This window comes from Puma concolor, chromosome E1 (genome assembly GCF_028749965.1).
Source record: "Puma concolor isolate L17-30 chromosome E1, mPumCon1.1.hap2, whole genome shotgun sequence".
NCBI classification, from domain to species: domain Eukaryota; kingdom Metazoa; phylum Chordata; class Mammalia; order Carnivora; family Felidae; genus Puma; species Puma concolor.
In genome coordinates this window covers 46945020-46960607 of record NC_141680.1, presented here as the reverse complement: position 1 = coordinate 46960607, position 15588 = coordinate 46945020, and the positions used below count along the sequence as shown (strand labels likewise).

General features: G+C 41.9%; 1 protein-coding gene across 2 annotated transcripts in view; it reads left to right on the top strand.

Moving 5' to 3' along the window:
- The first annotated feature begins 557 nt into the window (after window positions 1–557).
- KANSL1 (KAT8 regulatory NSL complex subunit 1) overlaps window positions 558–15588 on the top strand; it is a 180010-nt gene continuing 164979 nt past the window's right edge. The window contains exons 1-2 of one of the 2 annotated variants that reach the window (XM_086687604.1): window positions 558–646; window positions 2274–2411. The gene's annotated coding sequence lies outside the window, so the exon portion shown is untranslated. Of the gene's footprint in view, window positions 647–1370; window positions 1457–2273; window positions 2412–15588 lie in introns of those variants that run through there. The other variant, XM_086687605.1, reaches the window with a different exon arrangement.

Sequence of the window (15588 nt, the reverse complement as noted above, 5' to 3'; positions counted from 1 at the left end):
CACTCAGTTCCCCTCCCAGGAGGAAACCACTGTTCCTAGCTCCTAGAGTGATTTTTGATCCCTTCTTATTTTGGGCTTTATCTCAAGTCCTTCCCTGTTTGCAAGATGAGTGCCCTTTCCTCTCCAGGCCCTCGTGACCATATATGTGGTTGACTTTATATATAAGTACTGGTACGTGTATATTTTATGTATATGTATAAAATCTCCCCCTGTGGCCTTCCGGCCTCGAGTTTTCATCGCGTCGCTTCCTGGATGAAGAACCTACAGGGGTGAGGGGCCGGGGTTGGGGGTGATGGAGAAGAGGATCTACAGGGCACTTAGGTAGGGGTTTGGAGTGGCAGACTGGTGGGAAGCTCTGCCAGGGCTCCTATTTCTATTCCTCCCGCCTCGGGCCCCCTTCCAGTCCTCTCGTCCAAATGTCTCTCGTTTCCAAGAGCCCAGACAGAGACAGAGACAGCGAGATACACAGAGACGGAGACGCCGAGGCACCAGCATCCCTCTCCCCACTCTGTCCCGCCCCAGCGCTCTGACGGACATCCCCCATCAGCCAATGGCGCTCGCGATGTGCCCCGGAAGGGCCAATGGGAGACAGAGGAGGGCGGAAGGTTTCCCCGCCCCCACTTCTAGGCTTGGTTGAGCCGTGCAGGTAGGTCCGGGGCCGGGGGAGTCGCCGTTGGCACTGGTGCCCGGGGGGGTGGGGGCACGAGTCGGTAGGGGTGATGGTGGGGAAGGGGAGGCGGCCCCGACTGCGGGAGTTTGAGGGGGAGGCCCGGCCGGGAGGCAGGGGGCCGAAGGGCCCGGGGAACGGGCGCCGCCGAGGGCCCTGGAAGCGGCTGGGCTGGGGGAGCGGGGACGCGTGTGTGGGGCACCGGGACCCCCGCCCCGCGCCCACCCGCAGGCCTGGGCCGCCGGCTGCGGGCCGAGGGGCCGGGGGGCCCTGGCTGCCCGGAGGCGGGCCGGGGCCGGGCCCGGGGCCGGGGGCGCCGAGCAGAGCCCGGGGCGCCAGGCCGAGCCGAGGTGGGACGGACCGACGCGGAGAGGAAGGGAAGCTGCATCCCGCGGGCCGCCCCTCCTGAAGCAAGCCGGGGCAACGGCCGCCGGCGCCCCTGCCCTGAGCCCACTCCCCCACTCGCCCCCACCCTAACAATGGGGATGGGGCCGAAGGAGTCGCCCCTCAGCGGGAAGGTGGGGGGGGCTAGGTTTGGGACTAGGGTCCAAGGTGGGGGGAGGGGTGGGAACTCGGGCTCTCCCCTTTCTCTTCTCCCCTTGGCTTTTGCGGTGAGGATCTTGGAGGGTCTGTTAAACCCTCCTGAGACTTGGGTCAAGAGTCAAACTCCCCCCCCCCCCCCGCCCCGACTCCGCCCTCCCCCCAAATCCGATGAGCGGTGAGGAAAGTGATGCCAAGTCTTCGAAGCAGAAGTGACAAGCGCATAGCAAGAACAAATCTACTCCAGAGGTTTTTATTTTTAATTTTTCTTAAGAAATCAGGGTACTGTAGCCTTTGATTTTTCAAAATTTATTTTTGCGGGGTGGGGGTGCTGGGTTTTTTTTGTTTTTTTGTGTGTTTTTTTTTTTTTTTTTTTTTTTTTTGTCCCTGCTCGGGCAAGCCTCCATTTTAAGCGAAACAGTAACTGGTTAAGCTGGAATTTTCATCCAGGCCTAGGACTTGAACAAGGATCCGGCAAGAGGTCATTTAATCGATCTTCCTTCCTCCACATAAACTTGCCTGCTCCCCATCCTCAAAATTAAGTTGTTTGGTCTGCTTTTAAAGATCCCTAGGAAAGAAGGGCCTTTTATTTGCTTGCAGCACTTAAGTCAAGAATAGATTTTTCATAAAGAATGGGCTCTGAAACTTAAATTTCATAAAATTTAGGACCATCAGGATGATCAGAGAGGTTTTAATTTATTGGATAAAATTAAATGTGGCAAGGGTCTTTTTAGATGGTCCGTTAACAAATCACTTTTCAATAGTGTTTTTGAAGTACCCTGGATAATCATTTTTTCATCTGGGTTTTTGGTTTTCCAATTATTTATTTGATAAGCAATTTTATGTTATCTAAAGTGTTACACATTTAATCCACATTTTATGTAAAATACATTTCTGCATATAGATGGAGATATACATACACACATTTGCCCTTTTCTAAGCGGACTGTGTTTTGTACATCTTTTTAGGATGGTGAGGCAAATAGTACTTTGAATTTCTGTCCAGATAGCTTAAACTGTTGGCTTCTTGATTAGTTTTTAGTCTCACTGAAAGTCCTCTCTTTCAGATACCTTCTTGAAACAAAAAATTTTCCTACCTGCTCATACTTGGTGGCTGAGGGACTACAGAGACTCCCTTCTTGCTCATTTCTGAGTATTGTCTGAACTCTTGTGACACTATGACTGCTCTTTGGATGCCTCTCAAGGTAAGATGTGTTGTTTTTAAAATTAAAGTTCTCATTTTATTATTTTTTTCTTTAGAATTGAGAATATTCTAAAATCCTTGAATCTGCAGCTCTTCAGCCCTCTTGTCTGACACTCCTTTCCCTTCCAGAACTCCTATTGTGTGTGCTTCCAGGACTGATTAGTTACTCCTTACTTTGGCTACTTACTGTTCTTGATTATTGGTGTTAAAGTATTAGGGAAGTTCTCAGATTAACTTCCATTATAATGATGTGTTTACTTTTTAACTTTAAATCATGACAACCCACACACAGTTGTAAAAATTCTGTTCCAATCTCATAGGATGGATTGACAGTCAAACATCCAGGTCTACTTTCAAACAGGTACTTTAGAGTCATAGGTACTAGGGTGTGTCCCACTGTTGCAAATCTGTAGCTGATTCATGTGTTACAAAAGATGTGTCATTAACCATTTGTTTACTCTGAAACTTCATATAGTAAGTAGATGAGAACGTTCTAAGACCTGTTGGTTTACCCGTACTCTGTTGGAGGGTTCTCCTACTGCCCCCTGGTCCTGTGCATTTGAATTTACACTATTTTTCTCAAACGGGTAGCACTTTGTGTCGAGTTTCATCTCACAAGATAAATTTCTTGGACGGTGTGGCTAGATGATCTTGAGATGAAAAAGCCCTCATTGATAATCATGGTCCTCCAGTCTCTTGGTTCCTCCTGTCTCTTGTACGTAGGTGGTCAAAGGACTTTGCGTTAGGACTAAACAGAGGGTAAAGCTTAAGACATATGCAGGGAGGAAAATGGGAGGAATGATGGAGAGAGAAAGGTAAGGCATGATGGATATACCCTCTGCCAGCTTTACCAGGTGGCACAGGTTGCCTTCCTTTCGAACTAAATCCTAGTGTAGTTGAGACTATTGTGTGGTGGTCTGCCCTGTGGAATTCCAAGTTAATGCAGTGGAAAAATCAGAGAATAATGCAGTCTGTGTAACTAAATATTTAGACTGAGGGAAATCTTTAGGTCAATGTAGACTGAATTCTCATCTTCATTTATGTTCCAGCTGCTATTGTTGGATAATGAGTGCTTATATTAGTATAAAGGAAGCCAAAGTGACACTGTTGCCAGCCATTCTCTTTGTAGAGTTGGAGGGGTTGCATGGGGAATCCAGCCAGCAGTCCTGAACCCATGAGAATTAGAGGACCTTGTACAAGAGTATTTTTCTTTGGCACCGAGTGTTTAGTGCCAGGACCTGGTGGCCCCTATTATCTTCAGGAAGTAGGCGAGGGGCTATGAATGGGTACCAGTTCTCTAGAAACCTAAGGAAATTGAGACCCAATATATCAGATTTTATTTTACAGTCACCTTAGTTTTAACTAAGCTATTAGGTACTTAGAGGCCTGGTTTTGAAGATGTATATGATGTTTAAAATGTTAACTCTAAATCGCTGAACCTGGTGTGTTACAATATAGTCCCACAGCAACCTCTGAAGTTGTACGAAAGGCCTCTGGCTTGGCAGGCAAACAGAATGGAAGTGAGCGTTCCATACTGTGTGAGTTACCACCTGTTACCTACTGTGTGGCTGCCTCACCAGTTCTTTGATCACTGGAAGACCTCTTTTGAGTCTAAACAAATTTGTTTGCTATCATTCTCCTATTCCTTTTATTACTTAAAACAGAAACAAACCATCTTGAAAGCTATAGTGTTTCATCTGGGCAGGAAAAAAAGGGCAGCTTTTGGGAAGAAGAGGATGACATTGAATTTGAAGGATAGAAAATTAAAAAGGGAGAGAGAACTCTCTTTTGTTGTGAATGTCCTTAAAATGTTTCTGAGATATATTTTCAGATTACAGCTGCTTATTTTTAAGTAAAAAAAAAAAAAAAAAAAAATGGTCAGCTAATTAAAATGTATACTTTGGAAACAAAATGTTTGTTTCTTATAGCTCATATATTTTGTTTCTCATTGTCATATTTCAGAATGAACTCCAGTTATATCAGGCATTACTTACATGTTAGACCTGAGTATGTGCTTGTTTCCATGCATTTAGAAAATAGCGCCAATACGCACCCTTTTCACCAACCAAAGTACCAAAGGAAAGATAACAAAAGGAAAAGAATGCCAAACAAAAACTCCTCAAGGCGGTTAAGGCACTGTTGTTAATTAGAAATTACTATGGAGTGGTGCCTGGGTGGCTCAGTTGATTGGGTGGCCAGCTCTTTTTTTCGGCTCAGGTCATGATCTCACTGTTTGTGGGATCAAGTCCCGACTCAGGCTCTGTGCTGATAGCTGGGAGCCTGCTTGGGATTCTCTCTCTCTCTCTCTCTCTCTCTCTCTCTCTCTCTTTCTCCCTCTCTGCCCCTCTCCAGCTCGTGCACATGCTCTCTCTCTTTCTCAAAATAAATAAACTTAAAAAAAAAAATGGGGCGCCTGGGTGGCTCAGTCACTTGGGCGTCTGACTTCGGTTTGCGTCATGATCTCATGGCTTGAGGGTTTGAGCCCCATGTCGGGCTCTGTGCTGACACCTCCGAGCCTGGAGCCTGCTTCGGATTCTGTGTGTGTGTGTCTCTCTCCCTGCCCCTCCCCCACTTGCGCTCTGTGTCTCTCTCTCTCTCTCTCTCTAAGATAAATAAATGTTAAAAAAAAAATTCCCATGGAGATTATGTACCCCTTTATATATATCAGGGATCTACAGCTTTTTCACTGCTAGCCATGACTAAGCACTATGGATGATGTTTGATGTTCCTAGGTCCAGTGGTCAGGGTTGGGACATGGGTGAGATGGGAAAGGAATGGAGAGGAGGGGGAGGAGAAATGGGCAAGTTGGAGAAAAGAGCAAAGAAAAGATGAGGGGCTGGGAGAAGAGCTGTATGGGCCCTGGCATGTGCTATGACACCACCATCACTTGCCTCAGGTTGCTTTACGGACTGCTGGTTGCCTTGTGTTTGAATTGTGATTGAACTATGATGGAAGCAAGTAAAAAGTATTCTTGACCAGGAGCGCCTGGGTGGCTCAGTCGGTTAAGCATCTGACTTCAGCTCAGGTCATGATCTCACACTCCGTGAGTTCCAGCCCCACATCGGGCTCTGTGCGGACTGCTCAGAGCCTGGAGCCTGCTTCAGATTCTGTGTCTCCTTCTCTCCCTGCCCCTCCCCTGCTCATGCTCTGTCTCTCTGTGTCTCAAAAATAAATGAAAACATTAAAAAAAAATTTTTTTTTTTAAGTATTCTTGACCAGGGGCGCCTGGGTGGCTCAGTCGGTTAAGCGTCCAACTTCGACTCAGGTCATGATCTCACAGTTCGTGAGTTCGAGCCCCGCGTCGGGCTCTGTGCTGACAGCTCAGAGCCTGTAGCCTGCTTCACATTCTGTGTCTCCCTCTCTCTCTCTGCCCCTTCCCTGCTCATGCTCTGTCTCTCTCTGTCTCAAAAATAAATAAACATTAAAGTATTCTTGACCAAAGGGCAGAACTAAAATATAATTCAATATGATATGGAATGGTCTCCAAGGTACATAGTTAAGTGATCAAAGCAAGATGCAGAATAGCATGTGTGCTATATTACCCTTTATGTGTTTTGGAGGAGAAAAAAGGAGAAAAGAAAATTTGTATTGTCTCGGTGTATAAGCCCTTAAAAAAACTTTAGAAGAATAAACAAAATGGTGACTTTGGTTACCTGTTAAGTCTAGAAACTGGGCAGGTAGAGCACAGGGTGAGAAGGAGATTTCTTACTGTACTATATTTTTTATACTTTCTGATGTTTGTATCAAAATAAAAAAATTTAATACAAAATTTACAAAATCCTTCAAAAACAGTATCTCAGTTTTACATCTCTTCTCGTCCTGTGTCTGGAAATCAGAGAAACAGCCAGGGCCACAGCTGAGAGAGCAGATGGCCTTTGAACAGTGGCTGAAGGGATATATATACACAAAGGGTACTGTCATCTAGGACACATATTCTCCTGAGATCTTGACGAATTTTCAGCTTATAGATGTATATTTCTAGTATTGAATTGGAAGGTCAGGCCTTTACACGTTTTACTTGCTCTTAAAGTTTTAGTAAAAAGATTTTCTTTGTTTACTCCTTCATGTTGGTAGTTAGATACACTATCATGTTCTTGGCTGTGTGATCTTAGGCAATTTCTTAACCTCTCTGAGATTCAGAGTCTTTCTTTGTATTGGAAATAATATTAATATTGCTGTGTATATCATAGCTATAAAGGCCATGGTATCTGACTTAGTGAACTACTACTGTTATTACAATAATTATTATTAATAATAGTTCCTTATAGCCTGGTGGTAAGAGTGGGGGCTCTCGCTGATGTTGGGCAAGTTCCTTTACCTCTTAGAGCCTTGGTGTCCTCATCTGTATAAAGGGTATAATTACAGTATCTAGATCCCAGGGTGGACTTCAGAAGAACTAAGAGTTTGCTGTTGCAAAATTCTTAGAAAAACACTTGGTGTGTGCTCACTAAACATGAGCTGCTAATTTTCTTTATGACATCTGTTTGCTAGGGCTGCCATAACAAAGTGCCACAAATTAAGTGGCTTAAACAACAGAAATGTATTGTGTCTTAGTTCTGGAGGCTAGAAGTCTGAGGGCAGGGACGTGCTCCCTCTGAAGGTACTAGGGCAGGATCTGTTCAGGCCTCTTCTAGCTTCTGGTAGTTCCTTGGCTTGTGGCCACATGACTTCAGTCTTTATACAGAGTTCTCCCTGTGTGCATGTCTTTGTGTTTAAAATTTCTCCTTTTAAAAAGGATAACAATCATACTGGATTAAGGCCCACCCCAATGGCCTCATTTTAACTTGATCACTTCTGTAAAGACCCTATTTCCAGTTTTGCTGTAGTGGGCATCAGGAGTCCAAAATCTCTTTTGGGGGCATACAGTTCAACCCATAACAACATCCAGTAGCCTTGTCAGCCCCACAGACTTTCGTCCCTCATCATGGGTGACAGACCCTCAGACCCTCAACAACTATCTATACATAGGAAATGAAAATTTTGGTGCAAATTGGGAACATGATTTAAAGAAGTAGATTATTTCCTTAGGCTTCTCATGGATTTATCTTTATTATGTATAGATTTTTGTTACCATTGAAACTTTAGGTTTATATAAAATCAAAATTTTACAAGGTTAGATTATTTTTTTTTAAACTGAGTAAAATTCTGATTTGAAAAATTAAGGTCAAGACTACAGTCTTGCTCTCCATGTCTCATCCTTTGTGCAAATTGATATTTGGGATTTCCTTAGGCCCATGTGTCTGTCTCTAGGTGTTTGGGAGCTAAGGATACCCAGTAATGTGGAATTAACAGCCTCCTCACTGTGTGTTTTCTATGCAATCAGATGCCATATTTGAAGAAGCTGGCGTGGTTATCCTCTAACATTTGGCTTCAAACTGTCATTTTTGGGTAGACAGAATGGGTCCCCCCAGGAATAGCAAGACCTTGAGCAAGTTCCTCCTGTGGCTTGACTGATTTGGTTAGTCCTCTGCTTCCATTCCTCTCCTATTTGCCGTTAGGGTAAAGTTCAAACTTTTTAACGTAGGATGTAGACCTCTGATGATCTAACTGCTGCCAACCTGTTTTGTTTTTAAACCTTACTTTTCGCCACTGGCCTGTATGCACCTTTGTTTAATGATTTCCTTCTCCTGAAACGTCTAGTGCTAAGACTTAAAAAGTTAACATTGAGGTGAAAATTTTTCTAAAGGTGTTACATGCTTCTCTGCCTCCTTAAAGGAAGCACCTTGAACAAAATTATGTCTTTTAATAATAATCCAGAATTATGAAACATCCTCACTATGCCTAGCAGTTACTGTACTGGGCTAAAATATAATGTGCCTTTAGAGACCAAAAAAATATACTGTATAAGTGAGTGGACTAGTGTGTATGTATTACATACTCTGGGGTTATTCTTTTTCTTTTTTTTTTTTTGGGGGGGGTTATTCTTTTTCAAATTTTATTTTATTTTTTATTTTAAGTAATCTCTACACCCAACGTGGGGTTTGAACCCATGACCCTGAGATCAGGAGTTGCATGCTCTTCTGGCTGAGCCAGCGGGGCATCCACTCTTGGGTTATTTTCTATATTCTTTTGTCTATTGTCATCTACTTTCATGACTTCCTACCTTAGTGTCAGGCGGTTATTGTCCTTGTTCTTGTTCCAGCCTCCAGCAGCTCTCCCCGCTATTTTAATGCTTTCTTTCTGTAGTAGATTGGGATACTGGCAAACTAAGCTTATATAAATTATTTGCCAAGGAAAAGTAAATAGATCTTTAGTGATAGCTGGAAGGACTTTGCTATAGATAAAATATATGAAGAGTGGCAAGTTTTTGGCAGCCTGGTTTTGCTTTTGTGCATTTTATGGAGAGGAAGCATCCATTGCTTTTATCAGATTTTTACAGTGCTCTGGGACTGTTCTGGATAAATACGTATTATGAAATTGCTTTGTGAGTTGTCATCAGAGGCTGGTTCCTAAATTCCTTCTCCTATCTCCCTACCCTGAAGAGAAGGAGTTCATAGTGTTGGGTAATTGTTTGGACTATGGGAGGAAGAGCCATTCATCTAGGCCAGAGAGTGCTGATGAGGCCTAGGCAGACCACCAGAGGTAGGGGCTGGAGGTGGGGAGAAAAGGCAGGTAGAGAGTAGGAGAGCAGTGCTGGGCCTTGTTGACTGGTTTGCTCTGGAGGACAAGGAGTAGCCATCGTAATTCTGGAAGCTCAAAAAATTATGCAGGTACTTGACTTGAAGAGATTGAAAAATACTATCTTTTAAAAAAATTATCTTTTTATTCTGGACAGCCTAGTGATTTAAGTTTTTGCTGGATTTTTTTCTTCCTTAGAAATCATCTTGTGAAATGTTTCCGCCTAGATTGTAATTTGATAAGTGAGGCAGCCAGATGAGAGTGGAAACAGGGCTAAAAGAATCAAATAAAACATTTTAATTAACATTATCATTCCGGAAGCATCTTACTGTGGGGGCTTCTTTGGAAGTCAGACAGCTAGCTGCCTTGCTTATAAAGGAAATCGCCCTTCCCCCAGTGACTTTGTCTCTTGGGTCAGAGAGCACACAAAGCCTATCAGGGAAGAAGCCCTCTCGGGTCCACTGTCCCTGTGTCTGTCTTTGCCTCTTCCCATGCTAGGCCCACCCCTCTGGCCGCTTGAGCTATTTTCTTCCTCCTTGTAGGGACCTCTGGCTGTCAGTCGTCTCTTTTCCCAACCAATTCTCAGCCTCCCGTGCCCTGTCGGCTCCTGTTCTTCAGCTTATAAATACATTCAAGTCTCTTACTTTTTTAAGAATACAAAACCCTACACTATAACCATTGGTTCTTGGCTAGATTCTACCTGTGAGTTCCCTTACATGTTCATCTCTGTTGCCAAATTCAGAGGATCCCTTTTGGCCATCTTCTGAGACCTCCTTGTAGTCTCTGACACTGTGGATCGTCCCCCCTGGTTGTGGTGGTGGTGGTCCCTCCTGGCCTCTTGTCTTCATTTCTGAGAAGCAGTGTAGAAGAGTGACACAGGACATGGACTCTGGATTCAGAATCCTAGATTCAGATCTCAGCTCTTCCACTTATTGTATTACCTTGAAAAAATTATTTAATGTCTCTGTGCCTCAGTTACCTCATCTGAAAAATGGGAAAAATAATAAAAATAATAGCACCTCCCTCAGAGGACTGTTGTGAGGAGGAAATGAGTTAATACATGGAAAGCACATGGAGGGGTGCTTGACACAGAGTAAAGTACAGATGATGTGACTTCAGCCTCTTTCTGGATCATTGTCATCTCTGGCTGCTCTGTTTTCTTTGTGGACTCTTTTCTTCTTTCGCATCACTGTTTGCCTTAGCTTGGCCCTCTCTCCTCTTACCCTTTGCATTTTCTCGGGGACATTTTAAGAGCAGTTTTTGTCTCATTCACCGTCCATATAGTGATGATTTGCAAATGTGTTTTTTCTAGATATAAATGGTTTTCTTATCTCTGATCCCCTACACGCAGCTGCCTCCTGGACATCTCTACTTGGCTGTCCCATGTTCACTTCCAAATGACCTAATCAGGGGCACCTGAGTGGCTCACTTGGTTAAGTGTCTGACTCTTGATCTCAACTCAGGTCTTGATCTCAGGGTTGTGAGTTCAAGCCCTGCATTGGGCTCTGGCTGGGCGTGGAGCCTACTTTAAAAAAAAAAAAAAAGACCTAATCAACTACTCCCCCCCGGTCCATTTTCCCCCTCTGCCCATTTTCATGTCCCTGTGAGTGGTACCATCACTCACCCAGTCACCCAAGTCGGGATTCCTCCTTGTGGCATCATGGTCACCATGTTCTTGAGATCCTAGCTCACAATGTTTTCTTAGTCTCCTCCACTTCTCTCTCCTGAGTTCAGACCATTGTCACCCTTTGCCTGCATGACCTCTGTCACCTTATGATCATTCTACTTGACTGCCTTCTGTCTTCCAAGTTGCCGCCAGTGTGATCCTTATAAAATATCAATCTCATCATGTCATCATATGCCTGATCTAGGTAGAATTCAAATGCTTTTGCCAAGCATCCAGGCCCTGGTGATCTGGCCCCTGCCAGATCATCTGTCTCCTTTCTGGGCACCCTGAACTCAATGGTGCTGAATTGCTTGCAGTTCTTTCTGTGCATCTTACTGCTCCTTTGCCCCTGGGCCTTTACATAAGCAGTTGCTTCTGTTTAAAGTGACTTCTGCCCTGTTGTAGAAACTTAGTTCTCCCAGTTCTTTAATAACAGTGATGATAATAACAGTAACAGCATAGTAGCTGACACGGACAGCTTCCTGTGTCCCCAGGCATTGCCTTTGGGTGTGTGTGCACATAGCTGGCACTTCTGTTGTACAGTGATTGCAGGTTTACTTCTCACACCCATCTAGCTTCCAAGTCCTTTGAGAGTAGGGCTTGAGTCTTGTCTTTTACTATCACAGCTTGCTGTTTATGGCACTTGGTGAGTGAGTGTATGTTGAACGGATGGTCTAAGGACTACATTGCCCCGTTGAAGTACTTCTTTAGGAGGGTATCAATCAAAAAGCTGAGTTAGTCACATACATTCGCCAGTCCTGGCCTTACCCTTTGGAAATGTAGGACCCAGCTTGTTGGGTGTAAGCAGCTGAGTAACTTGGAATAAGAATTGCAAGGAAGTTTTTGTTTTAAATTTCCATTGAATGGGACATAGGTGTTTTTGTTTTCTTAGTTTTGCTTTTGAAAAAGAGATCAATTTGCCAACAAGCCAGTGTCACCTGGTAACTAGAATGTTTTCACATTATTAGAATAAAGTATAGGAAAATGAATATTATTTAGGCTTGTGATATTCCAACCACGTAGTGTATTTGGTAGTGAACTGATTAGAATTCTTTATTAGTGATCAGGTGTCCCCTCCCTCCTTTTTCATCAGTGCTCTGTTGAGTTTAGACACAGAACTGTTTTATCACTGTATAAAAACTGTGTTTTTAGCAACAATCCAGAATATGGACAAGCTTATATGTTTGACTCTTGAACAATGCAGGAGTTAGGGGCGCCAACCCTGTACAAAGATCCACATATAACTTTTGACTCCCCCACAATTTATTAATAGCCTACTGTTGACTGGAGCCTTACCAATAACATGAACAGTTCATTAACATGTATTTTCTATGTTACATGTATTCTGTACTGCATTCTTAGAGTAAGGTAAGCCAGGGAAAATAAAATGTTATTAAGAAGATCATAAAAGCAAATACATTTACATTTACAGTACTTTACTGTATCAGTATTATCAGTTTACATTGTCTCTTTATAAGATGAATCATGTATCTGTCAGTATCTATGTCAATATTGTCTTATATGACAAAATACTGCAGGTGTTACATATATTACTAATAGTAGACATCAAAAATGAAAAGATAATGTACAGTCTGTATGTATGTAAGTTTGATAAATTTTAAGTTTTATAGTTCATATATATTTTGTGGTAGTGATAAAATAGACTAGTATCTATATACATTTTATGCATTCATGATATACCCTAACATTTTATTTATTTTTTAATGTTTCTAGACTATGTGGCTCCTCTGCCAGTTTTTTTAAATTGTCACAAATTTCCAAAAATTTTTCCAATATATTTATTGAAGGCAGTCTATGTATAAATGGATTCACGAACTTCAAACTCTTGGTCAAGGGTCAACTGTGGTTGTAGCCTGTATCTAGGTTTTGATCATGTAGTAATTTTTTGGCCAGCAGGGGGAGCCGAAGTCACTGATATGTGACTGCATCACCAGTTTTCAAAGTTTGTTATGCCAAAGGAAAGTAAGAAAAGCCTTACTGACAAAGAATTAGTCAGAGTTCACAAGGAAGAAATACAACTGCCAAGAGGCATATAAGGAACATATTTATTCTGAAGTAATCAAAGGAATGCAGATTAAAATGATATACTTTTTTTTTTTTTTTTTTTTTTTGAGTAAACTCTACCCCCACTGTGGGGCTCAAACTCATGACCCCCAAGACTAGAGGCACAACTCTACTCACTGAGCCAGCCAGGTGCCCCATAGAGTTTTGTTTTTTTTTAACCTATCAAATTGGCAATTGAACTATGTCGTCAATGGTAGTAAAGGGGCAGTCTCCAAAACTGCTAGTGAAGTGTGCATTGGGCCCAATTTTTCTGGAAGGTATTTTGGCAACATGTATCGAAAAACCTAAAGGTGTCCTTTAACTTAGTTATTCTACTAGGAATTTACCTTAAGAGGGAGAAAAATAGAGATATACAGAAAGATTTGTGAACAAAGGTATTCATTGTAGCACTATTTATACTGGGGAGGACTGAGAATAAACTTGAATGAGCAGTGAGATTAATCGGTACATTATGGCATATTTAAGGATGGATGATTATACAACCATAAAACAGTGTTTTTGAAAACTTAATGTCTTAGAATGTTGAGTGTGTGATAAATGAAAAATTCTGTGTATAGAGCTATGTAAGGATTCTAAATGTATAAAAGATAAAGAAAAATATAAAAACACATATAAATAAAAGAATTAAAAGAACTATAGCAACAGACCTCACTGAGTCTGTTAGACAGAGGTCATTAGCCAGTTATTCTGTCACCAAGACATGTTTTGAGGTGAGGCATTGTTACCTCATAAGCCATTAACCCCAGAGATTTAGGGCCTCACTTAAGGTATCACTTGTATCCTGTAGGACCCCAGAATGGACTTAATATACATAAGTTTATGCACTTCTTGAGTATTCTTAACCCTAAATCCCTCTTGGTGATAACACATTCCACACATTTCTTTTTATTTATTGTGGACAAAAAGACTACCTTTTGAAGTTTAAAAGCTTAGTTTATTGTACTGAGATCTGGTGAATAAATTAGTATATTTGCCATATTGATACATTTTCAGATTTTGGTCATAGTGCCCTTGGCTTTCATGTTTCTCCGTTGAAGATGATTGATTTTAAGTTGTAATCTCTGGGGAAACCTCCTTCAGCCTCTTAGTCATTCTGTTTACACTTTGGATCCTTGTTAGCATTGCTTTGCCTTTCCGGATTTATGGTAACCAGTCAGAACTACATTTTGAGATATAGCCAAATTATTATTTGTTAGAAAGATAGGAAAATATGTTCTGTTTTTAGTCTTTTCCTTAACAACCCCTCCCCATCCCTTCCTCTGCCTTTGCACAGAACATCACAGTATCTTTAGGGGAACATCCTATAATTATTCAAAAATTCATTTTTTTGACTGGAAGCCATGAATTCTTTGGGGACAACTTAGGTTTTCTCCCTGTAGGTGCCTTACTTTCCATTTGTCCATGCTGTAATAATCCCTGCCATTCTCTTGCCTGTGGTATCTTCGCTTCCTCTATCTCACTGGGCTCTTAGAGGTAATTCAGGGTAAGAATCACCTTTTTACTTAGGTCTGATGGTCAGAAAGCTTGACCTTATGTTGAGTTGAAATGTGCTCCTTCTGCAATTTCCACTTTGGGCCCAATTTTGTCCACACAGGAACTGCAGCTCTAGTTTCTCTTCTGCTGGACAGATCTTTTAGATATTTGGACAACTTTCAGGCTTGCCAGCGTATTCTCTAAGCTGAAAATAAATCCCAGGTTTTGCAAATGTTTCTCATTTGATACACTTAAAACTCCTTTCCGCCTCTCCGTTCCCTTATTTTTACAGCTCTGTATTATTTCACTATCAGGGAGCTCGTCATTCCATCTGCAAAATGGGGAATTTCCTCGTGTCTTTAATATAATTCATTCAAATATCACATATAGCATTTCCAAAAATGCTACCTACGATCAGTCTTGTGCTTATACTTCTTCGTTTGGGGAGGTGCCTCAGCATCTACCCATAATATTCTGTCTAAATCACAACCTATCTATGGTAAATATTCACAATTTTGGAGTCACTCAGGCTTACAAAAAATGACCTTTTACTTAGAATCTTGTCAAGACTTTTATAAAAGCCCACATGAATTATATTCACATGCTTACTTTCTTCTCAGAGAATTTGGGTAGACTGGTATGGTGTGATTTCCTCTTTTAGAAGCTGTGATGTCTTTTCCTCAGAAGGTTATTCATGCTGATGTGTCTTCTGGTCCCATCCCCTGTTAGCAGTTTGCCAGCTTGGTCAGTTTGAAGCTCGCAGCCAGCGCCCTTCTCTTGAGTACATGGGAGTTATATTGATGGCATGTTTCTGTTCATTTTTGTTCTGCAAATATATTTTGAGTGCCTAAATGTGCCAGGAGTTGAGCAAGGGGCTGGATAAATGTTGATAAAGGAAACAGGTCTGGATTCCATCTTTCTGGTGCTTATAGGAGGTCACTCCTCTCATGACTATTGGCCAGTTAAGTTCTTCCCTGCAGTTTTATAATTTTATACTTACATTGTTTTAAAATGCAGAGGATACTTTGGGATTCCATGACTACCTAACATCTGATATATTAGTTTGGAAGCATCTGGTTTTTTTAATGATGAATTTGATAGGCTATCAGTTATTTATATGTCTTAAAGAGTAATTTAGAAATAGGGTTTTTTCCCTCAAAACTTCCTTAGTAAATAAATAGTGAAGCAAATTAAAGTTATCAGCTGTTTTGTTTTTATCACTGTCTATACCCTATTTATCAAGTGACCCATCCAGTCTTTATTTGGCATATTGTTTTTCATATATTTAAACCCCCTCTTTGTGGCTTTGCATTTTCTTGCAAGATTTTAATTGTTT